Source organism: Dipodomys merriami, unplaced genomic scaffold (genome assembly GCF_024711535.1).
Source record: "Dipodomys merriami isolate MVZ:Mamm:240054 unplaced genomic scaffold, mDipMer1.0.p SCAF_390, whole genome shotgun sequence".
NCBI lineage: Eukaryota > Metazoa > Chordata > Mammalia > Rodentia > Heteromyidae > Dipodomys > Dipodomys merriami.
Genome location: NW_027205493.1, coordinates 922310 through 947923, shown reverse-complemented (window position 1 = coordinate 947923; position 25614 = coordinate 922310). Strand labels below are relative to the sequence as shown.

The following is a 25614-nucleotide window of genomic DNA, read 5'->3' as shown; positions in this document are numbered from 1 at the left end:
TAAGCATATGTAAGTACGGAGTAGATTTAACTTGTCCTATCACCCTGTAATTAAAAGTACTTACCTGAATATCCATTCCTGAATTCAACAATGAAGGGTCCCTGTTTGGGTGCCAGTTGTATCATCTAGTGCCTTGGGGTCCCTGGGTAAGGGTAAAGAAATCGCCAGGACACTGGGGATGCAGAGTGCATACAGCAATTGCCACTGCATGGTATGCTTTATTGTTAGTGGGTATTTAAAGACAAGCAAGCATGATTTTTGACAATATTTGGTCAGAAGACATTAACACAAAAATTTCAACAGATACATGCCTTGGTATATTATTATTTTTGGGGGGTCTGATCATGGGGCCTTAACTCTGGGCCTGGGCGCTGTCCCTCAGCTCTTCAGCTCAAGGCTAGAGCTCTACCAGTGGAGCGACATCACCATTTCCGGCTTTTTTCTTTTTGCTTATGTGGTGCTGAGGAATCGAATGTAGGGCCTCAAGCATGCAAGGCAAGCACTCTACCAGTGAGCCACCTTCCCAGCCCTGTCTTGGTATATTATTATCTAAACTATTTTAGAGCAAGCTCAAACCACTTCTCCAATCTCAGGAAAATGCTTGACCAGCTGTTCAACTATGCTTAAGCAATCAGAAGAGCTACTTCCTCAGCTCCCAGGAGTCTGTGGCATGTATTTTGAGATAGGGAGAGAGAACATTTTCCCTCTCTAGCCCGGCATACCAAGAGCTTTCCTAATACTCAAACACAGTCCTCAGATAATCCTGAGGCCGGAGCCTGCATCATTCTGCCCCTTCAACATAGACCCTGAGTCTTCACAGGCTTTTAACTGTAATCTTACAATCTTAGCATCCTGATTATCTATGATATTTAAAAAAGTATAAATATAAATAATATTTCCAAGAATACCAGTGGAGGAAAAATGATGCAACCCAGTTTGTAGTGTTGTTATTTTCAGAACACGGAGGGCATCACATTAGCAGAGATGCAGTGTATTTTCAGAATGGAGATAATCTATTCTTGATGTGAATTAAGGGAATTTTGAGATGCCCCGTACAAATTGGAAACTGGTGGGCTAGGATGACTTTATGACCTAAATCTTGTGATTGACGGTCATGAAATAATAGCTTAATCTGATAAACAACTGATTACTCTTGAAGAATTAATTATAACATGTTTCATAGTTTTATCCTTTATCAGAATGTGGCTCTTTTTCTGTTCACTTCTCAGTCTGTAACACCCCATTGGAAAATGCATCTATTGCAGAATTACGTAACATGCAAACAGGTATATTGTGAATCTCTCAGGTATGGAATATTCAGAATTTGAAAATGAGTAGTTATTAGTCATAGGAATTTTGAAGAACACATACATTCTGTCCTCTTAACAACTTATTTACTTTTAAAAGTTATGGGTTTCCATAGAATTAAACTGTTTTCTGTTTTAGTATAAGAAAGTACTAAATTTATTCTATTTCCTAAATATTGGCAAGTAAATTGTGAAAAAATTGTCTAGTTGGATATCATTCAAGTTGATGACCCTCTGATAAAGAAGAGGTAATTAATTCAAATTAGATGCCAAATAATACTGATTTTTAAAAAGTTACTACAAAAAGAATAATATTTACTATATCAAAACAGTGAAATTTTATTTCATCAGCTTATTTTTTAAATTTAATTTTAATGTGAAAGTGATGTGCACTGGGGTTACAGCCATTGGAAGGTACTGAATACATAACTTTTCAAACTTGTTATCCCCTCTCTCATTTTTCTCACAGTTTTTCCTTCATCACAATACCCCTCAGACGTTGTAATGTCCATTTCCAACTTATTGTTTTGTGAAAATTGCTATTTCATTGGTTTGCTCTTTTTCCTTTGCCTCACCATTTTTTTTGTTCCTGTTCCCTTCCCTAATTAAGGTAAATGTATACAAAATACACAGGGTACCAAAATCAAACACAGCAGAGGATAAACCATAGGGGAAAATCTCAAAGAAAATAAAAATCACATAGTACATCAAAAACAACAACCGCAAATAAATATTTCTCTTTCCATATCTTGGAGTTCATTTTGCTCAGTATCAGCTTATATGGTCATATATATGCATAACAAAGGCACTGGAAAATAGTAGTTTCATGGATACTATATCATGAAAACAACATGTTAACTCTTTTTGATGGTAAAAGCGGGATTATGATTGGTGAATTCATGATTCTGATAAAGGAATTTCAAAAGAGCTTTAAAATTTATGACAGGTAAATTTTAATTGTTCCAACTTTTTAACAACTTAGCCTATTAAGAGCATTTAAAATTGTTTGGGAAAATAGGCTTTCATGCAAAGAAATCCGTGGAGACTTAGCTGAGAGGGAGCAATGTGGGTGAATATGGCTCATTTCCACAGTAAACAAACAAGCCTCACAAACCTTGCTGTAAATCCTGTAGATTCCCTTGAGAATTGTCCTTACCCAGGAAATATACTCTCACTGTGTGAAACAAGGTTGCAATGGAATTTAAATTCAAAGTTCTTTTGAAAAAAGACATCAAAATTTGTGAATTGACATTTAATTACTAAACAGTAATTCTTTGAAAAAGAAGGGAAGATGTAATTCAAAATCACTTGATTTAAATAAAAGTATGAGGAAAGAGTAGTGAAGAAAGATGAGAAAAACCATAGAGGACTGTTCTCTCTCCAGTGGTGTAATGGGTTCTTGACCTTGTTTCTTCCATTCTATCTTCACAAGCTTCGATTCCTCAGCATCACATAAGCAAAAAGAAAATAGCCGGGAGTGGAGCTGTGGCTCAAGTGGTAGATCATTAGCCTTGAGCTGAAGAGCTGAGGGACAGCGCCCAGGCCCAGAGTTCAGGCCCCACGACTGGACCCACCCTTAAAAAAAAGAATACTCACAGAAGAAAATATTTGCAGTAGATATAGATGATTTATAACATTTGACAATCTATTTAAATCTGTTCAAAATTCTCCCATACCCCAAGCTGCCCTCTTTGAACAGTTTGTTTGCTTTTCCCATGACTGCCCTTCATTAACTGCTTAAAATTTTATGAGCTCTTATACATACTCTCTAGGGATTGCTGTTTGGTTGTGATTTTTGTGTGTTTTTGTTTGTAGTTGTGTTTTTAACTGAATTTCAAAAGGTTGTGCATTTGTGTAACAATTAAATATTTCCACCTAATTGTCCAGTGCTCCTGGATCAGAGTCACTCCTTCTATGATTCTCAACCAACCCTATCTCCAAGATTTATTGCAGATTTAGGACTTCCTTTATTACATGTGTACATTGAGTATTCTAGCTGTACTTGCCCCTTGTTCCATTTTTCATTCATTTTATGTCTTTACTATTATTCCTTTCTGGTTTCAACTTCCTGATAGTCGTTCTGTTAAACTGTCTGTTAATACTTTGAAAGGTTTATATACATTCCATGGAGTTTCAATCCCACATATACTTGAAATGATGTCAGCTTATATTTCCATAATTCATTCATCTGCAATAACAATTTGCAAGACGGGAGACGTGAAGCACCTAGACATGATTTTATTCTCATCGTTTTGGAAGATTAATCTTTAGTCAACAAGAAAGTTTAAAAATCACTTAGAATTTATAGCTAACTACCAGTTTTTATAAATCGCTTTGTACAATGGTGTGTGATTATTTTATTGTACATGGGATGATATTTTCTACTACCTATAAGTTTTGGAAAAAGAAGAAAACTAAAATTTATTACTGTAAAGGAATATGATAGCAATAGAAGACAGATTTTATGTTTGTCACATCTCTGATCAGTACCCATATTCAAGACTTAAAGTCATATTTCTTACTATGTTAGACAGATACGGAAAATATATGATAAGGCAACACATGATAAGGCAACTATTAGTGACTTTTTAAAATGTACCTTTTTTATGATGAAATTTACTTTATTAGCTAATATTTGGGTTTGAATTATGGGAGGCTGATGTATTTAACACATTTCTGGAAGGCACCTACTGAACATTGCAAATGGTGGGAGATACTATTTCTACACTTTAATGAATGGTTGAACTTATTTGGCATTAGTGCTGGGTAAACAAATCAACTCTATTGTAACTTGATTCCTACACTTGAAAAACTTAATGTCACTATCATCTACTTGTCAAGTGTTATTTTGGTGAATATGATTTTAAAAAGTTTATTTGAAAAGGAATATACTTTCAAGAGATTAAATGTAGGTTACCATTGGTTTGAGAATGACAGCATTTTTAGACTACAGAACCAAGTTTTACTGAAGTACCAGTGTTTTGAAGTACTAAGGGTCTTCTCAATTAATGTTTTTTGAAATTATATTTGAACTCTAAGTCAAGTTTTCCTAGCCTTGGTAGAACAATTATGGATCTAACATTCAGGAATTATTTTTTGGCCTACTTATGCTGGACTGAAATCTTCCATTCATCATTAGGAGAGGCGTATTAAAAATAATCTTGTGACATTTGGGATTTTGTTTACTCATATGGCCTGGTCATCTGTAAATTGAAAGTTTGAACTACAGTACTTTCTGTCATATCTTGTGAGCTCATCTTTCATTTTAAGTTGCCTTACATTTCACAATTGCTTACTGCTAATTCCTGCAAGGAATTGGGGCACTGAAATATTATAGGAAATAAGAAATTGAGATGGGTCTTCAATTACTTTCTCTTAGCATGTTGCATGGGCCAGGGTGAGAAGGTTTGCCCATGTTATCTGATGATGCAGGTAACTGGGACCTGATATCCTCAGACCCATGGGTACTGCAGAAGAATAATAGCTTTTAGGCATCATATCAGCCAAATTTGTGTATAATCAGTAAGAACGCTTCAGAAATATGGAAAAAAACTTTGGGACTAACGAGTTAACACAATAAACATATCAGCAGTGTAACATCTCTTCTAGCTTAGAGGAAAACAATACTGCTTTTTTTTTTTACTATGTGAATTCAGAAGACCAAGAACACTTAGAAGGTATCACAAGTTTATACCGAAGACATTGCATTGATACGTTTTATATTCTAATATATATTGTAAACCTAATTATTTATGTTCCAATCTATTTATGGGAATAATTTTCAATTTATTTGTCAAATTATCAATGAATTCTAGTAAGATTCACTGTGTGAAATTTAAGATCAGCAAATATAAATATAAAATATATAAGTATATATAATATAAGACATTGTTAAGCAATGTTCCGTTGTGGTTAGGGTATCAAAGGCAACTCTGTTTTAAAGTATTATTCCATTATCTCTACCTCAGTTTTTGGTAGAGTTAGACCTAAAACTTTACCATTTGTAAATTTACAGCCTGGAGGCAAGAGGAAACACTTTGATTAAAACATTACCAATTTAAGGCCTAATATCGACGAAAAACATATGGACTTCTCCAGGAGCTATGGAAATATTTGGTGATAGAAAGTCACTAGTATAAGTTCCTGCCTGGTTGGATGGTAGACAGGCCAGGATATTAGGTAAACATGAATATGAACATTTTTTCACCTTCTTGGCTTTAGCTACTTTTGAAATAATAGGAATAATTAACAATTATATTTTGATAAAATACCTTCTATTCTGAACAATTAGGTCTGAAGTGTTCATCTCTCTATGAACCCTTGTAACTAAGATTAGTTTTGTTCCAGTAAGACAATCTATGCTGTCAGGGTAAGATATTCTGGTTGGTCTGTTCCTACATGGAAGAAGGGTAATGGGGCAGAAAGACATTTGTACCACTGAGACCTCATTTAGGAAATTTTAACCTGCAGAAGTTTAGAAGTAGCTTTTAAGCAAGGCTTACTTTGAATCCATTAGCTCCACAAAGCTAACTCAGTTGATAAATAAGTACTTGAAAAGCCATTACCTTTGGACTTAGCTATAAAGGCTTCAAAATATGGTCAAATTTAAAATGAAAACGACAAAATAGTCATTGACAAAAAATGGCAAATGTGAGCAATCGACCAAACAATATAAATTTTTTCCACTATACATAGAAATTTATAGAAATAAGATCAATAGCATATTTAGGAACAATAAAGGTTCCTTGTTACAAATAGGCAACCAAGGATATATGCCTGTATAAAGGTTACATTGTTAACTACTTAAATTAAGAGGATACTCCATGCTTCAGCAGCAAGTCTACACAAATTACAACAATACAGAGATTAACATAGCACTTGCACAGGGATGGTATGAAAATTTGTGAATTATTCCATATTTTTCATTCTTAAAATGCAAGAAATGGAAAACAGTTTTGAAAAAGTTGATTACAAAAATACAAGCGTAACAAAACCTGTAATTCACAGAATTAAAGGTTAGTTTGACATCAGTGTATTAAACCTTCACATTCAAAGGCCCTTACATAGCATAACCTTTACAAAACTTGAAATTAGATAACATTATCTTTTTATCCCAAAGAAATAAAATAATATAAGGACTTAGGAAAAAGGAATCTTAAACTTTTCCTATATGGAATGTAATCTGAAAGGACACATTTATTAATGAACCTATATATTATAAAACAATGTAGACTTCAAAGTATTATATCTAGAAGACAATGAAATAGATTATGGACTTTATACAAACATAGATACTTTTTTTCAGACAAGCACCAGGAATATCTTTAATTTCTATACTATTCTTTTCAACAGATAAGATAAAATTAAAAAAATCACAAACTCTGCAGAAATCATTATAAATGCATACAAACAACTCTTGAATACATTTTGACATCAAAGTCAGGCAATTCACGTGGAAGAATACCATGGAATCCATAAATTTTTAAATTAAGATATTGCTGTTGTTTTGTATTATGAAAATATTTTGTTGGGCCACAAAGGATGGACTGGCACTTTTGAAATTTAAGAAACTTAACCAAACCATTACTACGTAGAATAACAATTTGTACAGCCTTCCACAACTTTAAATAGGTAGTGATACATATTTGTGCTTTTGGCAATATCAAATGCAATTTCTTCCAAGTTGTTCTTCAATCCCGGTTTGATATCATGTTTCAACAGAAGGAGATACAGTGTTTCTTTGCTATTTCTATCCCAAGAAACAATATTTAAGGGGGTCAAGAGGCCCTTAGTTTGGGGATTGGTATCTGCATCATGATTAAGTACGAAAGAATCAATTCTGGTATTATTCCACATATACTCACTGTGCAGTGGTGCCAAGCCATTCAGAATTCTTGCATGAATATCTGCCTTGAGCTACCAACTCATGGACAATGTCTAAATGTCCACTCTAGGCTTCCCGATGAAGAGGGATATACTTACCTCATTTCTAGTATACATATGAGTGGCCTTTTTGGCAAGTAGTCTCGGCACTGTAGTAAGCCGATTAATTTCAGCATCCCAAAGAAGAAATTTGCATGGATTCTTCTCCATTATTTTCTTGCAATTGATACCTTCCTCACGTTTTCATCTTGTTCCTTGTCTTCATCAGAATTGCCTAACCAGAGACTTTGAGTACCAGTGGGAATGAGGTTTCCATGTATTTCCCCAATAGTTCACGTTGGTTGAAATGGTCAGAAAAATCCGGTGAATTTTCTGCATGTTTTTTCACCATGATTTATTTTCTCTTTTTCCATTTTTCCTATTTTAAATAATTCTCACTGGAGAGTAGTGAATTGATAGAGAGCAGAGGAAAGATTTTCCTCCGTATTCAAATGCACAGACTGAAAATGAGGGCCAGTGGTGTCTTCATGTGCAGCTTATTCTAGGAAGGAGAAAATAAGAAACAAAACCTACTACATAAATGATTTGGGAAATACCAAGATATAGTGTAAGAGAAATTACTATTCAATATATGAGCTTTAACAGCTTTCTAATAGATCCATTATTTATTGGTAACCAACATTAGAAAAAAATGTATAATTCAGTAGTAAAATAGAAGTCCTTTGTATGACTACCTAAATTCTTGTTTTTTTAAAAACACTTGTTTCCATCTAAAAAAGTAGGCCTGGGCTGGGAAGGTGGCTCAGTGGTAGAGCACTTGCCTTGCATGCCAGAGGGCCTGGGTTCGATTCCTCAGCACCACATAAGCAAAAAGAAAAAAGTCGGAAGTGGCGGTGTGGCTCAAGTGGTAGAGCGCTAGCCTTGAGCTGAAGAGCTGAGGGACAATGCCCAGGCCAGAGTTCAGGCCCCAAGACCGGACCAAAAAAAAGAAAAAGTAGGCCTATCTATTTTCTTCAGGTGATTTTGATGATTGAAGATGCTTAATGAGGAGACCACATGTATTAGTAGTCCTTTGATATCAATTAAATTTCATTTTTTCTTCTTGGAGAATATAATGATCAAAGCAATAGTTCAGAATCAGCAAACAATAGTTCAGCATCATGCTTTCAGTGCAAGTGGATCTCCAGTAAGTAATCCTCTGTACCATTTTCCACAAAGTTTTGTCACACATACAATCTGTCTGCCTTCTCTAGCTGCTTTCCTAGCCTGGACCTTTCCTTTCATTGTGCAGGAAAAGTGTGATTCAACTGATTTCAGTCAGATCTGTTCCAAGAATTATCAAGGATTTAGATTCTTTTTTTAAAAAATTAGTTGTGGGGCCTGTACTCTGGGCTTGGGCACCGTCCTTGAGCTCTTCAAATCAAGGCAAGTGCTCTACCACATGAGCCACAGAACCACTTCTGTTGTTCTGTTTATGTGTGCTGATTTGGGAAATGATAGAGCAGAAAGTGAAATGATGCAACCAAAAATATACAAGCAAAATAAATTAGCATAATTTGGAGCAACCATATTGTCTATGAGAATCACAAAAGAGAGAGAGGAAGAGAGATACAGATGTGCAATGACCTAGCTAGCCAAAAATTCCATTCTTCTGATCCATTTACAAAGCAAACAATTTTATTTTTTATTTGTTAAAAGAGATGGAAATAGAATTTATGTATTTACTTGAAATTAGTAAATACATTTTTAGTAGCATACATAAAGAGACATAGCTTTGACCAAATTACAAACAAGAATCTTAATCCTTTGGCTTCGAAAATGGCTCAGTGGTAGAGTGTTTTTCTTGCCGCTTACTACAGTGTGGAGACTACATTCCAAAAAGGCCTCTCCTATGAATACTAGGGATGACGATGAGTATACCCCTCTTCATCGGGAGGCCTAGAGTGGACACTTAGACATTATCAATGAGATGGTAGCTCAAGGCAGATATTCACGCAATTACTGTGAATGTCTGGACACCCCTGCACAGTGCTTATATGTGAAACATATTGCAACAGTACAGACACACACACACACACACACACACACACATCATCATCATCATCATCATCATCAGATTTCTTCTTAATTATTTTTTGTGTGTGGTCTTAAGAAGAAAGGTACATTACTAACTTGAATTTCTGACAGAAAAATATAATCACTATAGATCTTGCTTCTATACTCTCAATATTAAATTGCTATCTAAGTATGTGCAATAGATAAGTATAGGAAAAAGTAGGATCCACACTGGTGGCTCATGTCTTTATTCCTAGCTAATCAGAAAGATGAAATCTGATGATTGTGGTTTGAAACCAGACCAAGGAAAAAAGTCCATTAGATTCTGGTTTGAAAGTAACCAGCAAAAGCTAGAAATGGAGCTGTGGTACAAGCAAAAAAATGCTAGACTTGAGAAAACTAAAACAAAAACATAACAAATTCTGGGACAGAGCTAGGCCCTGAGTTCAAGATCTAGTATTAGTATTTAACTAAAGAAGGAATGAATTAGTTAAAGAATTACCTAAAATAAATTAAGTGGTAACATGTGGAGGGGCAGATGAAATGTAACTTCAATGGTGACTGGATTATGTATCATTTTGTAATAAGGTAAATTATCATTTGTCCTAAACACTAATATTTTATTTGAACTTTTTGTACAATAAACCCTGAATTTGGCATGCATGTATATGTGTGTGTACGTGTGCACACATGTGTGTTTATGTGTGTGTGTGTTTGTGTGTGTGTGTGTGTTGTTGCAATGTTGCTTGCCAATATGAACAGGGTGAGACTGAAAAGAACTGTGTTGCAATGTTTTTTTTATTTATCAGTGATCTGTTCTGTCATTTCAGTGGAACCACCCTTCTGTACATTTTATTTGTTAATAACATAATCATAATCAAAGCATTTACAACGTAAGTTAGATAAAAGAGATCATTTTCAGTTCTTAATATATGTTAGGCAAAAAGATACACATATAATTAGGTAGTAATTTATTGCTGTAAGATGACTGTCAGTACAAAATATGTGTTTGACTTCTTAAATTGGTTATATTTTTAAGAAATATTCATGGAGTGATTTTGACCAACTTGAACAAATAGGTATTTCTCTCTGTTTTTTTCTGTGAAACTCAAGGTGGGCAAACTCTTTCCAGATGTCTGTTGAAAACAACTTTCTTTGTAAGATCATATCTATTCACACTAAGATAATAAACCCCGTATTTTTAAGGTTTGAATATCGCATCATATTTACTGAAAATTAGTATTGTGGCTATGCTTGTTAGATATATATTTAAAAAAAACAAAAACATGTGTCATCTCCAAATTGTGGATGCATTTGAAGTTGTTTTGTACATACAAATGTTTCTTCATTAGTAGTTCTTTTGTGGGAGTAACGATCACAACTTTAACAAATAAGGCTTTTCGAATATCTTTTCCAATATAAATAACATCCCAGTGCGAGTCTTGCAATTTCTGAAAACCATTTAAATATTTTAGTAATATTTTAGTTCATTGACTATACAGCTAAAGACATTCCTGAAATAAATATTGTTAAGATCTGAAAATGTAAGTGGGTATATAGGCTTTTTTATGGATCATTTTATGAAAAGCCAGTTTTTATGAAACTAAAAGAAATAGAATAAAAGTATGTAAGTGAATTGGGTAACCTAATTATTAGTTTTTTAGTAATATTTTATTTAAATATTTTAGTAATATTTTAGTTCATTGACAATACAGCTAAAAACATTTCTGAAATAAATATTGTTAAGATCTGAAAATGTAAATGGGTATATAGGCTTTTTTATGGATCATTTTATGAAAAGCCAGTTTTTACGAAACTAAAAGAAATAGATTAAAAGAATGTAAATGAATTGGGTAACCTAATTATTAGTATAATTTTGTTTTCTATTAGCACAGTCCTCTGAATGTAGATGATGCATTTAAATAATTTTTGTGTCACTGTGCTTCAGTTATTTTTAGAATCTTTGTAGTTATAAGAGTGAATTTGTAGTATAAATAAATGTCTTTTAATATGATTAGGATTAATCTTGTGTTTTGTGTTCTACTCCCATGAAAATGAGTTATTTTCAAGTGTTAATAGTTTATAATTGAATCTTCAGTATCATAAGAAATTGTGAAGAAAAAATTGGTAGTATTGATGTCTTTATTTTGGGGGGGAGAGGTACGGTAGTGGGGCCTGGACTCTGGGCACTGTCCCTCAGCTCTTCATCTCCAGTCTAGCGCTCTACCACTTGAGCCACAGCGTCAATTCCAGCTTTTTTCTTTATGCTTGTGTGCTGCTAAAGAATCGAACCCAGGGCTTCATGCATCCAAGGCAAGCACTCTACCACTAAGCCACCTTCCAGCCCTTTATGTCTTTTTAAACCAATATTATTCACAAGTTGGAGAGTCTTTAATTCATAATTAGGTCTTGGTGTCTATGATTTTTATCCTCTCATTCCTAACATTAATGATAGGTCAGAGTGCATTTTTGAGTATAGGAAAGATAAAATATTTATCTGGGGCCAAAGGTGATTTTAATATCAGTCTTGCTTTAATAGCATTTTAAAGTAGTACCTTTCTCTCAAATTGTTGGGTATAAAAAGCAATCAAAATACTTGAATGGTAAACAACTTAGTTGAGCTACAATGTGGAAATGATTAGTCCATAAGACCTGCAAAATGTTTCCATCAGGAATTGGGGAGGTCATTCTTTCAGTAAGACAGTGTTAAACAGAGATAGTGTCCCCAGGCAGTGCAGTGTTGAGTGAAGGGATAAAATACGATTCCTACTATTTTGAGCTAGAAATCAAGAATATTATACTTGAGCAGTTCCTTTCACCAGGGAGGTATGCATTGATTATGAACTTTGAGTTTTCATATTACAGTTCCCTATTTTCTAACAAATATAAAGTGAAATATTGTGAAAGTGAAAACAATAATTCTGGGAAATTTCCTATAATTTGTAGACTAAGTGCTGGTATTTTAGTCATAAAATAGAATGAGGTTAATTGATACAGTGGGAGATGATCGTCAGGTTAACACCATGTGTGCAATGCTGTACTAGTAATTCCAACTCTGAAGACTTCAATATCATCATCTGAGAATTAAAAATGTAAGGAGTTCCACTTTATGCAATTATTGTGAGGATTAAATTATATACCATAGGTAAAGTACTTGGAAAAACAATCAATTAGCATTTGGCAAATTCTACCTATTATTTTATCATATGATGAATTCTAACATTTTTACTGTGATTTTATATGTACAATGTGATGTATTGATATTCATTGCATTGATCACTTTTCTGTCACTATGAGGAAAATACCTGCAAAGAAAATTTCTGAGGAAGAAACTATTATATTGACTCATGGTTTAAGAGAACACAGTTTAAGATCAAATATCTCCATTGTTTTTAATCATATTTTAATTATCTTTACTAGGTGTAAACGGGAATTTCCATTCAATAAATTACTTTTTAAGTATAATGGATCTTTACATAACTTTTCCCTACCCTTCCAAACCTCACCCCACTTTAATTTTTTCTAGTTTCATATTATTTGCATTGACTATTATGTCTTCATTTTTCCTCCACAACTCTCTTTATTCCTTCCCTTTGACTTACCTTCACATCTTCCAAGTAATAGTTTCCTGGTATTCATTTTGTTAGATTAAAAGTTCAATTTTATAAGAAATTACACCTTTTAAATACTGCTCTGAAAAATGAAAACTTTGGTTAATACTGTTGTTTAACTTGCATAAAAGTCTGGCTTCCAAATATGTGACAGAACATGGGTCCTTTGTGTGTCTGGCTCTCACTTCGTTTACTTAACATATTTTTAGATCTATCACTTTCTTTGTAAATAATGTAACAGTGCTCATAATGGATAGGTGTAATCCAATTGTGTATATATGACACAATTTCTCCAAGCATCCCTCTGCCAAAAGGCATCTTGGCTGTTTCCATAACTTGTCTGTGGTGAATAGTGCAATAATGAACAAGGTTGTGAATGTGATTTTACTGTAACCTTTTGGAAGAATTCATCACTATCTTTCTGAGAGCAATCCTCTAGCTAGTTTTCTTGAATAAGCACATCCTTCCTTTCATCTACATGACAAGGTATTGCAAGTCCTCAAAAACACACTCTCCCATACATGTCTCAATAAGCTAAAACCACACGATGCCCATATTCTTTCAATATATTTTTAATACTTATATAAATTTAGTGAGAACCTTCTATGTACTTTCCTAATGTGGGAATGAGAGACATAACAACAGAGTAAAAGTAAGAAATATACATTTTAATTAGCTATTATCATATTTAAAATCTTTTTCAGCTCTAACTCATAGCCTCACTTTCTATTATTTTAATCTTTATTTGATTACTTCATCTATCCCCTAAATTATAACAGGTGAGTTAAATACAGACAAAAAATTGTGGTTTGATTTTGACATTCATGTGTGAGGATGCACAATATGGGCAAATAGATGGATTGGAATTAATAGCAATTATCCATTTTGTTAAAGTAGAGATGACTTTTTTTCCAAACTGATACATATTTCATTCAACAAAAATAAACTTGTAAAAATTCCCTTTGTTTTGCTCCTCATTAACTTTTGTTTCCATTTTATTTTATAATGAAGGATGATTTCATATATATACTGTAGATACAAAAATATGTTAAACTATTTCTACCCATATGTATTGATATATACATACATACATATATTACACAGGTTACAATGATAATTTATAACTTCTGTAACTATAAAATTTACTAAATTATTAAAAACATCGATGGTTCATGCCTTGAATCCTGGTTACTCGGGAGGCTGAGATCTGATGAACATGGTTTAAAGCCATCCTCGGCAGAAACGTCCATAAGCCTCTTATCTCCAAACAACCAACAGAAAATAAGAATAGGAACTGTGGCTCAAAGTGATAGAGTGGTAGCTTTGAGAGAAAAAGCTCAGGGACATCACCCAGGCTCTTAGTTCAAGAACTACAATCTACCCAAAAAATCTAATTTACATCTGTGTAAGTAGAGTATTTCCATCACCCTAATGCACATCCATGCTCATTTACAAGGTAACTCTGTTTTGTCTGAAGTACCACTAAACATTTTCACTAAAGTAGCATTGGAACGTGGGTTCATTCTATTTCTGAAATGGATTTTTCTCCACTAAAATACTGAAGTGTTACAATTTTTCCAATTATTTAAAATCATAGCTTTTTTCTTTAATACCCCTAATATTACAGTTTGAATTCAGTGTCTTGTGCCCCCTAAATGGGTGTGCTTACCACTTTGTCATGTGCCAGCCCTAAATTATCCTGATAATTTTTCAGATAGAAACTGGATTCCTACTTGTGTATGACCTTGGCCTCAGTCCACTTTATGTTATTCATCCTGGAATTTAGAATAACAAGTGTATGGTATTCTGTACAGTTTTTTCTGTCTAGTCTAGGCTTTAGCCACTGTTCTCACATCAGTGCACTCCCATGTAGTCAGGATTTTCATAAGCTTGTCATAGCTGATTTTTAAAAATTCTTTGCATTTCCTGCAGGTTCTTGAGTACTGAATTAATTTGTGTTTTCTGTCTTGTTTTGTTTCATTTGAATGTATGTGTTGAGTTGTTCCAAACTTTTCATTTTGTTTGTTTCTCTGATTTTCTTACCTAAAGTGCTGAGAAACCAATTCTATTTTCTCAAGATAGTCAGGGTGAACATTATTTATTCCAAAGCAATTTCAGTAACATTTAAACACATTCATATCTATGAATGGTATAAAAATGCTGAGAAGGGTGTTTTTACTTTCACGGTAGTCTTTGTCATACACAGATCATGAAATATATGAAGATAATATAACTACAGATGCATGCCAAGAGGAGAAAAACCTATTATTAATTTTTTGAAATAGGCTTCACTTCTAGTGAAAGAAATATATTGCTTTATGCAGGATTTCACAAAATCATATTGCTAGGAAGAACTTGAGCAATCATCTAATACTATAGACTTGAGAGTGATGAATTGACTTCCTGACTAATTTACTTTTGGGTCAAATAAAAGCAGGCTTCCAAAAAGAGTGTAGATTTTAGAGAAACATGATGAATTTTATGTAAATATATCCTTAGCTGATTTTGTTAATTTGTGAGCCAGTACAGGGAAATAAAGTACAGCAAAGGTAAAAAATGAAGAACTTCACATTGAAATACTCATTTGTGTGTGTGTGTGTGTGTGTGTGTTTGTGTGTGTGTGTGTGTGTGTGTGTGTGTTCATGCGCATGCGAATATGCAAAGGCACACGTGCATGTGCTCATGCATGCATTCATCATTCTTGACGCTTGATATGCTTGGGAATTATTCCTCAGTTTCTGTGCCCAAGGATAGTGGTCTACCACTTCAGCCACTTCTTTTTTTTTCTTTTTTTAGATAATCGCTTGTATTTTCATGATTGGACTGGCTTTGAACAGTGGTCATGAGATTTCAGACTCCGGAGTAGCTAGTTAAGCTTATTCATCCTCTGAGTACCTAGTTAAAATTCTGGCTGTCCTCTATGCTTCACTGCTCTTTTATTCATTTCCTGAGATTATCACAAGCCTAAGTCATATATATGTCTAATAGCTTTATACTGTTACTGCTTGGCACCAGGGGCTCCTATCTGTACTCTTAAATACTTAGGAGGCTTGAGAACAAAACCCAGGCCAAAAGTTCAGTGGAATTCCTTCTCAATCTATAGCTTGGTGCATTGGATCATTTCCACCATACTTCACTATCTAGTTACTACGATTGGATTGATTGTGGATCCAGGCCAGTCAAGGTAGCAGGCTGGACAAGTTGGTGTTCATCTCGGATGCCATTGATGATGAGATGGCTAAAAGGACAGATCAGGTGCATGTTCTTGTGGAAAGGAAACCCCTATCCTAAAATTAACCACTGATATGACGCCTGCCTAGCAAGAAAAATATACCCCAAGTTGAAATACCCACAATTTCCCACAACCAAAATAAGTATATACATGAACATTCAAAAACTTAATACAATCTGTTCTTTGCTCTAATATCAGCTTCATCTGATTATCATATGATGTGACAGAACAGTTCCTTCATTTATCATATGATAATTTAAAAAGACCTAAAAAATTCTTTCTCACTTATTAAGTGCAAATTAATGGCAAATTGCATCATTTCTTACATATTTGACTACCACTATAAATTCATCTTATGATTCTTATTAATAGTAATATATTCTGATTTATTACTTTACTTTGTAACAGTTTTTAAACTTTTGGCTTTTCTGCTGAAGTTGAAGTATTTAAATAGTATCATCAAAGTATATTCCTTGGGTATTTAGGGCAGTTTTTTACAAAGTTTTTAACCAATGGTGTCTAAGAATTCTTAATTGGTATATCACTTGGTTTTATTTTCATTTCAATTTAATTTTATTTTAATGGAAATGTACACAGGGGTTACAGTTACATAAATAAGGTAAAGTAATGAGTACATTTAGTAGGGAAGGAACATTATCTCTTCCATCGATTTTTTAGTACACTCAAAAGAAGGACTAGTGATGCTTTTGCTATTGCTATTGATCCATGGGTAATTTTGCTTTCTTTGTTAATGCGTTTTTATTATAAAATCGATATACAGAGGGTTTACACTTAATTAAGTCAACTAAAGAGTACACTGCAATTTATTTTCTAAATTTCAAATTTTGGGCTTAAATAATTTCTTTTGTTTCTTTAGGGTAATTCATTTTTTTCAGAGTTGTAGGTTTAGTTAATTTATTTTTGCATGATTTTACACATGTAAATTATTCAGATACATGTATTTTACTTTTATAATATTTAACATGTGACTATTTAAAAATTGTTTTCTTAATTTTTATATGGCTATGATTTTAAATAAATTCATTTTCTTATTGTTATAAACATATTTGTCCAGGTAACAAATCCTTACTGTATTTTCATGAAGCACATACTTTATTAAGAAAAGCTTCATTACTTGGCCACTTTTTGGAAATATTTTTACTTGAATTAAAAAAAAAAGTTTGAGCCCGGCATTGTGATTTGTGGCATCCATTTTTCTAGCTATGATGGGAAGTGTAAATAGGGTTTGTAATTTGAGAGATACTGGAAAACTCTGTGACCTTATTATAAAACTATTCAGAACGAAATGATTAGAGATATAGCCATCGCTAATGTTATATAGGGCATCTCGCTATCATATCCTAAATCTTAAGTTAAAACACCAGTAACATCACTCTTTTGTCAAAATAAAAGGATACATGTTTCAAAATGTTTATTATTTAAACTTATTTGCAAAGATTCTCATGTCTTCTATTAATTTTCAATTTACTTAATCTATTAAAATCCAAGTATATTGTGATTATTTTATTTCTAGTAAACTTTTAAATTGTACAAGCAATATTAAGATTTCATATATTAACATACTTTTACTATTTGTGATAATTTCCTCCGTTGAATAGGATAATATCTATATTCCAAATGTGGGTACGTGGTGTGTATGTGTGTGTTTATGTGGTTTTTGTGTGGGTGTTCTTTGTGTGTACTTTGTAATGTTTGGGAGATCACACCATTGCTTCACACATGCAAGGCCAAAGTTTTACCACTGGGCTATACTGCTTGCATTTCTAAATTCTTCAAAATTATCTGAACTACTTTATACTTCTGGCAGCTTCTTAGATGTTTCTCAAGGGAAATATTTTTGACACAACCATTTTTAGCCTCTATGATATTGGATATCTTCCTGCCTAATTCAGTGCAAGATATACATGAGACTCATCCAGATTTCTCAAAACTCATACCACCATAAAATCCTATGTTACTAGAAATCATGCTTTTATAATGTCTAGGGAAGTGGCATCTCTCATTTTTGAATGACCCTAAGTGATATTTATAAGCAGTCATGTTTTAAACCAATATGCCACTCAGCAGATGAATGAACTGACAAAGTGTGTTTTATGTATGCACGGTGTAATTCTATACTTCAAATTCATACAGAACTGGAAAGTCTTGGAAAAATCCCACGAAGTAAAATAAACAAGACACAAATAAACAGATTGCGTTGTTTCCTCATTTGTAATAAGTAAGAAATGTGTAGCATAATCTAGCAGTTGAGCAGAATTGTTCAATAACTATGTATATATGACCATATAAGATGATGATGAGCAAAATGGACTTCTGGATATGGGAACAGAATATTCTGTTTGTGGTTGTTGTTTTTAATGTAGTATGAGATTTCTTTTTTCTTTTGTGTTTTACCTTTGATTTATCCCTGTTATATTTGATTTCAATATCCTGTGTATTGTATATACATTTATCTTTATTTAGCAAGGGAAGAGGAACAATGAAATGGCAAGACAAAGAACAAAGGGCAAACCAATGCAATAGCAACACTCACAAAACAACATGTTGAAAATTTACATTACAACTTATGAGGGGTATTGAGCTGAAGGAAAACTGTGACAAAAATGAGGGAGTGGGTAAATAGTTACACATGCTATGTATTCACTACCTTATAATTACTGCAACCCCTTCTATATATCACCTTGACAATAAAATGAAATTAAAAATGAGCTGTATAAAATATAATTTCACTGTATTGGTATAGTAAATATTATTATATGTGTATTACCTTTTTAAGAAATGAACATTTTTGGCTGCTAATTTGAATTAATTACCTCTTTATCAGAGGGTCATCAACTTGAATATTATCAAACTATATAATATTTCAGAATATACTTGCCATTATTTTGAAAAAAAACATTGTTTTAGTATTGTCTCATACTAAAACAAAAATAGTTCAATTCTGTTGAAACTCCTAACTTTTAAAACGGAATAATTGTTAAGAGGACAGAGTATATGTGTTCTTGAACATTCCTATGACTAATAAATACTCATTTTCAAATTCTTAACATGCCACACTAGAGACATTCAAAACAGTACCTGTTTTCATTTTATTTAATTCTGCAATAAATGCAGTTTTCAATGGAGCGTTACATATTTAAATTCAACAGAAAAAATAGCCACAGTCTGGGAGAGGGTAAAACTATGAAATACCTATATTAATTCCTCAAGAGTAAACATTTGTTCATCAAAGTAAGCCATTATGTCTATAACCATCGATCCCAAGTTTTTATGTCATAAAGTCATCCTAGCCCAACAATTTCCAACTTGTAATGTGCACCTTAAAATTCCTTAAATTCACAACATGACAAGCATATAACTATTATGAAAAAATACTACAATTCTGCTAATGTGATGCCCTTCGTATTGTGGAAAGAACACTACACTAAACTTTTCTGTATCATTTTCCTCCCAGTGTTATCCTTGAGATCAGAACACTTGCAAATATTATTTATAGTTATATATTTTATCTATCATAGATATTCAGGAGATCTGAATGTCTGACTATTAAGATCTAAAGACTCTGGTTCAAATCCCACCCAGGAAGGATGGTTCCTTAGATTCTTACCTCCAATAACTGCTCACGAAAAGCCTGACACAAGTGGCGCTGAGTTTCAAGAGGTAGAGCAGTAGCCTTGAGCAAAAATAGGCTCAGGGACAGTGCCCAGGCCTAGAAGTTAAGATGTCACACAATTACTCTCTTCATACCATGTTACACCAGAGTCTCAAAAAGTTGCTCTTTTGGTAAATTTATAAATTAATAGCATAAATTTGTTGTCAACTTTATCTAGATTATTCACATTATCATGTTACTTACGAACTGTTGGAATTAACTGTTGTCTAAGTTCTAATTATGCCTTACTTGAAAGAATATTTTAGGCAAATAGAAAGCGAGAATCATTTGTGAATTTGTAAATTAAATCTTCTACTTAAAAACAATTTTATAGTAACCTATAGAATATTAAATTACAAACAAAAATATTTATTTTAAATCTAAATTCTTATTTAGCCAGGTCTACAAACTCCTACATAAAATGAACTTTCCTATTTCTCTAGGCTTAAGCTTTTGTAATCCTTCATCATTTCTTTGGAATCTAACAGAATGTGGTTGCTTTATCAAATTCTTGGTTGGGAATCATGAGCTCTTCTGCATCTAGTAATGTTCTGTAATGAAGACGACAATTAAACACAACTGAGGATTATATATGAGTTGCATTTCAATAGGAAACTTGATTTCTCAAAATATATTGACAAAATTAGCCCAAACTTCCAACTGTGTATTCCTTTCTGGCTTATTTTTTATTCCTTTCTTGGTTTGTTTATTGAGACCAAATTATACTACCTATTCCACTGAAAGTATCACTATGTCATTCCACTTTCTAATCACCTGTCTTAGTCTGAGTGCTAGAATTCCCGGCTTGTATCACATTGTCCTACCATAGTTTTTTATTTATTTAATCTAGATACAGTCTAGCAATTCTGAACTTCTCCAATAATATTTTCCACTAGAGTGATGGCTCAGACTGTTTATGAACTATTATCAAAGATGTTCTAACATTTGACACAAGATATGAACATTTTCAGATGCACCTGAAGGGGTCTCGGATTCATTCCTCCCTGGATCCGATCCCTTTATTAATGATGACTTGACTTTCTTACTATCTCTGTTCCCACCTATGTAATATTCTCAAGCTTTTTGGGGAAATTTCACTTGAGGACTTTCTAATATTAAAAATTATCACTTGATTTTATTTTTACTCAGGACATATTTTCTAACTTTTCTACATAATCTGATAGTTGTTCCATATGTGTGTTTGAACATATAAGTACCTCTGTGTGTATGTGAGTATTTGTATGTATATATGTATGCAAAAACCTCAAGCTCTTCTTCAGCAATCTTGCTCATAATTAGTATTCCTTCACTTGAGACATTATTCTAATGCATCTTTTTGCTGGTTAATTATAGTGTCTCAAAGACTGTTTTGCCCAAGCTAGATGCAAACTGAACTTCCCAGACTCCTTTACATTCTTAAGTTTTATTTCTCCAGGGATACCACCTTTTGAAGTACAACCATTTTTGTGAGTGTAAAATCTAAGCTGTTTCCCAGATTTTTAACTAGAGTTCATGTAAAGATAGATGAACCTACACATTACATATGCTGAGTATACACTGTTAGAAATGTGATCCTAAGCAGGGTTCAAGTGGTTCACACCTATAATCCTAGCTAATTTGGAGGCTGAGATCTGAGCATTGTAGTTCAAATCCAGCATGAGTAGAAAGTTTCTGAGGCATTTATCTCTAATTAACCACCAGAAAACTGGAAGTGGTGTGGGGCTCAAAGGTAGAGAAAAAATTTTTGAGCTGAAGAATAGAGGGACAGTGCCCAGGCCCGGAGTTCAGTTCCCACTACCATCAAAACACACACACACACACACACACACACACACACACACACACACAAAGAAAGAAAAGAAAAAGAAAAAGAAATGTAATCTTAGCCACTATTTCATTGCTAGTATAATTCCTGCTCTCTCAACATGGCCTTTTTTCCAGTTAAGTCCACGGTCTTATATATGAATTGCTTGGATCCAGAATTATTCTTCCATTCTACTTTTTACAAATTTGAATGATTAGCTATCATGATTTAGAGGTAGTAGAAGAAAGAGACTGGTCTCATCCTTCATGTTCCACTTAGTAGAAATGCTTTCTCTATGTCACTCCCATAGATCTACATGCTGGCCTTGACTTTATTTTTTCAAAGTTGTCTTATTTGCAGAGTCTTCTATAGAGTATTGAACCATTATACTTAAATACAGAACTTCTCTTTGTCCTATTCCTATTGTTTCTCCTTCTGTTAACTTATGTACACTTGGGTAATAATGCACAACACAAACACTGACAAAAAATGTTTCTGAGAAACTTCTTCCCACTTAAAATAGGTCTTAATTTACAGAGCACTTAGGAAATTTGAACATAATGTACTCCAGGATAATATTTTCCTTTTTCATGTTTTTTTATTGTGAAAATGGTGGACAGAAGGGTTAAAGTTACATAAGTAAGTTAATGACTACACTATCTAACGAACATTGTTACCTTTTCTTTTGTCTTTTCCCTGCCATGCCTTTTCTCCCCATCACCCCAACTCTCCCCTCCTATCCCCAAGTTGTAAAGTTCATTTTCAAAATAGTGTTTTGTTCATCTCATTGTTAAAACAGGTCATACTGTATCCTTGTTTCACCATTTTATTTCCCTTCCCCTCCCCACATTAGAAAAATGTATGTGCAAGGTCCCTGATATCAAACAGTGGAAACGGGTTATACCATGGAAGAAGAAAATAGAAGAGAAACAAAAAAAAAACACAGAATATATGTTAGATACATTAAAAACAATAGTAAGAAAGAAAAAAAAACAATTGGTGTCCCTATTTTTGGGCTCATTTCACTTAACATAGTCTTATATGGCCATATGTACATGGATAATGTTTTATAAGACATGTAAATTCTATATTTTCTCGTTGCTAAGATGTCTCTGAAACACGTGTTACCTCATGCCCAAAGATGTCTTTGTGCTATTTCAATGAAGCCAGAAAACATTCACTTTGCCTGGAGCAGCACCGTAGATTGTTACGGAAGTAATAGGAAGGAACTTTTACAGGAAGTAGAAGCTCAATCCATGAGAGATATTGAACATAGAAAAATGACAAAGTTCAAGTTAATTTGTGCTTTCCTTTTACTGTACAAGAAAATAATCAAAGGCTTGAAGGAAACTCTGTCCCTGACTTTTTCGAGTGTGCTCTTTACTCATAAAACTTTCTGTAGACTTCTAGTTGAGAGTATTACAAAAGGAAACAACATGCCATTTGAAGGCCAGCATAGAAAAAATGGAAATAACATTGTTGTACAATGTTCTACTGCAAAGAAACAAAGACACGGAGGTTTTAAAATGTCTTATGCATGGATATTTAACTCCTGAGATATTTCTCTTGTTGTAAAAGTCAGATATCCATTCCTTTATTCTGGTCCTGAGTTTGCCCTATCAATAAGGACTACAAAAAGCAGGATCCAGTGAGTATGATCAGCAAAAGGAGCCTCTTTTCAAACCAGTGCTTTAAGGATAGTCCCAAAGAAATATGTGGGTTTTTTTTTGTTTGCTTGTTTGTTTCTTTAGTTTGTGCTGCTTCTGGGGCTTGAACTCAGATGCTGGACTCTGTCCCTGAACAATTGTCTTTCCTGCCCACCTGCCCCCAAAGCTAGTACACTACTGCTTGAGCCAAAAGTCCACTTCCGGATTTTTTGGTGTTTAATTAGAGATAAGAATTTGACAGATTCTCCTGCCTGGGTTGGCTTTGAACTGAGATAGTAAGAAAGCTAAATGACATGAACTTTATGGACTTCTCTTTTGAACCAAGAAGTATTAGATGAAGGTTATTATAATGGTAATATTTGACAATTTTTAAAAGAAGAGAATACATCCAGCAAAGAAGCCATAACTTAAATAATTCAGAAAAAGTAGGTGCACTGAATCTTATTGGAAAATTTTTTCTGCTTGGGACGATACTATTCAGTTCGTAGTTCTTTTTAGGGAAACTTAAAGTATATTTGACTTTTTTTGTTCGTCGTGGGGCTTGAACTCTGATCCTGGGCACTGTTCCTCAGCTCTTAAGTTCAAATTGAGTGCTCTACCAGTTTAGACACAGCACCACTTCCTGGTTTCTGATGGCTAATTGAAGATAAGTGTCTCATGTACTTTCCTGACCAGGCTACCTTTGAACCACAATCCTCTGGTCTCAAACTCTTGAGTAGCTAGGATGACAGATGTGAGCCACCAGCACCTGGCTCATCTTTGTATTTATGTGCAAGTAATGACTTGTAGACAAATAATGGAAATTTGAATCAAATGATGACATTTCAGCTTTTCAGAAAATTTGAGGTAACAATAAATATGTCCTCCTTTTCCATGTTGTTACATTAATGACTCATGAGCTATTGGACTCTTACTTTAGCATCTTCTGATGTATGCGACGGTGGACTTAGTATAAATAATTGTCAGTAGAGAAATATAGAAAGACTGAGATTTTTAGAAAGCAATGGAGATCAGATAGAAAAGAACAACATAGAATGGCATTCAATTTATCACACAGAGATTAAGAATTGGCCTAAGTGATATAGAATGCTAAAGGTAATGAGGAATAAGCTTGGTTCATAACTAGTTCTTCAATAAACAAATATGGTTTCCTAGAAGAGTTTCTGGTATAATTTAGTTATTATTAATATAAGGTCCGCTCCTGGATGGCTAGCAAACTCCACCCTCCTCTCAGCAAAGTCTCCATCCAGTACCTGTGTTACCTAGGCAACTAGGACACCTGGAAGAGGTCACATCTGCATTCACTGAGGTCAATCTAAATTTGATGTGGCCACACCTTTCTGTCCCCATACCCTAGATAAAGATAAAGATAAAGACTAGCCCAGGCCCAGACGCCCTGTCTCTGCTCTTTTCTAGCTCTTTCTCAGCTCTCTCCTTCTCTTCTCTTTCCCAGCTCTCTTCTCTTTCCTAGCTCTCCATTTCCCACCTCTTTTTCAGATGCTCTCTTTTCTAGCTCTTTTCTCTCTTTTCTAGCTCTTTTCTCTCTTTTCTAGCTCTTTTCTATTTCCCAGCTCTTTCTCTTTCCCAGATCTCCCAGCAATCTTTCCCAGGCCTTTCCCCACCACGTGGAGGACCAAGATGGCCTGGTGCCAGCCGGAACGAAGAGTAAACCTGCTCCTTACCTGAATTCCACGTGCATGGTGCTGTTCTTACTTGGCTATCTCTTTAAAAAAAAAAAAAAACTAACAATTCTCATTTATTTCTTCCATCTGGATTTATTCCTTCACTTCTATCACAACTATTAATTAGCTGGTGCCTTTTTGGTTCCATACTGACCAAAAAGATTTCCAATTCTCACTTAGACGACCCTTCTCATTGTGATTAGCAGTGACCAGTCAAAAGCCTGGAATCTTTGAATTTCCAGGATTAACCTTCACCTGATACCTAAGCACATTCCTGCCATTAATTGCCATGACTTACTAACAATTTTTTTTCTCAACACAGCCTTCTAATATAGATAAAGTACATAAGAACTATTGTTACATCATTATTGGAAGGAGCAATTATATATTCAAATATAGGTTCTTTATTTGGCATTTACTAGCTAAAGAATTTTTTGCCAGTCCTGGGGCTTGAACTCAGGGCCAGGGAACTCTTCCTGAGATTTTTCTTTTTCTTTTACTTTTTTCTTTATTTTTGCTTAAGGCTTGCACTCTACCACTTGAGGCACAGCACCACTTTCTTTTCTGTTTATGTGGTACTGAGGAATTGAACCCAGGATTTCTTGCACTCTAAGCAATCACTGTACCATGAAGCCACATTCCCAGAAACCTAAATGACTTTCTTAATATGGCATTACTTTTTCATTCCATTACTATGTAT

At 33.8% G+C, this 25614-nt stretch overlaps 1 long non-coding RNA gene and 1 pseudogene across 1 annotated transcript in view; both read left to right on the top strand.

The window, feature by feature from the left end:
* The window catches only part of LOC138805382 (uncharacterized), a 56343-nt gene that overhangs the window by 29171 nt on the left and 1558 nt on the right, over positions 1 to 25614 (top strand). The window lies entirely within an intron of this gene.
* Positions 6131 to 6230, top strand: LOC138805386 (U6 spliceosomal RNA; annotated as a pseudogene).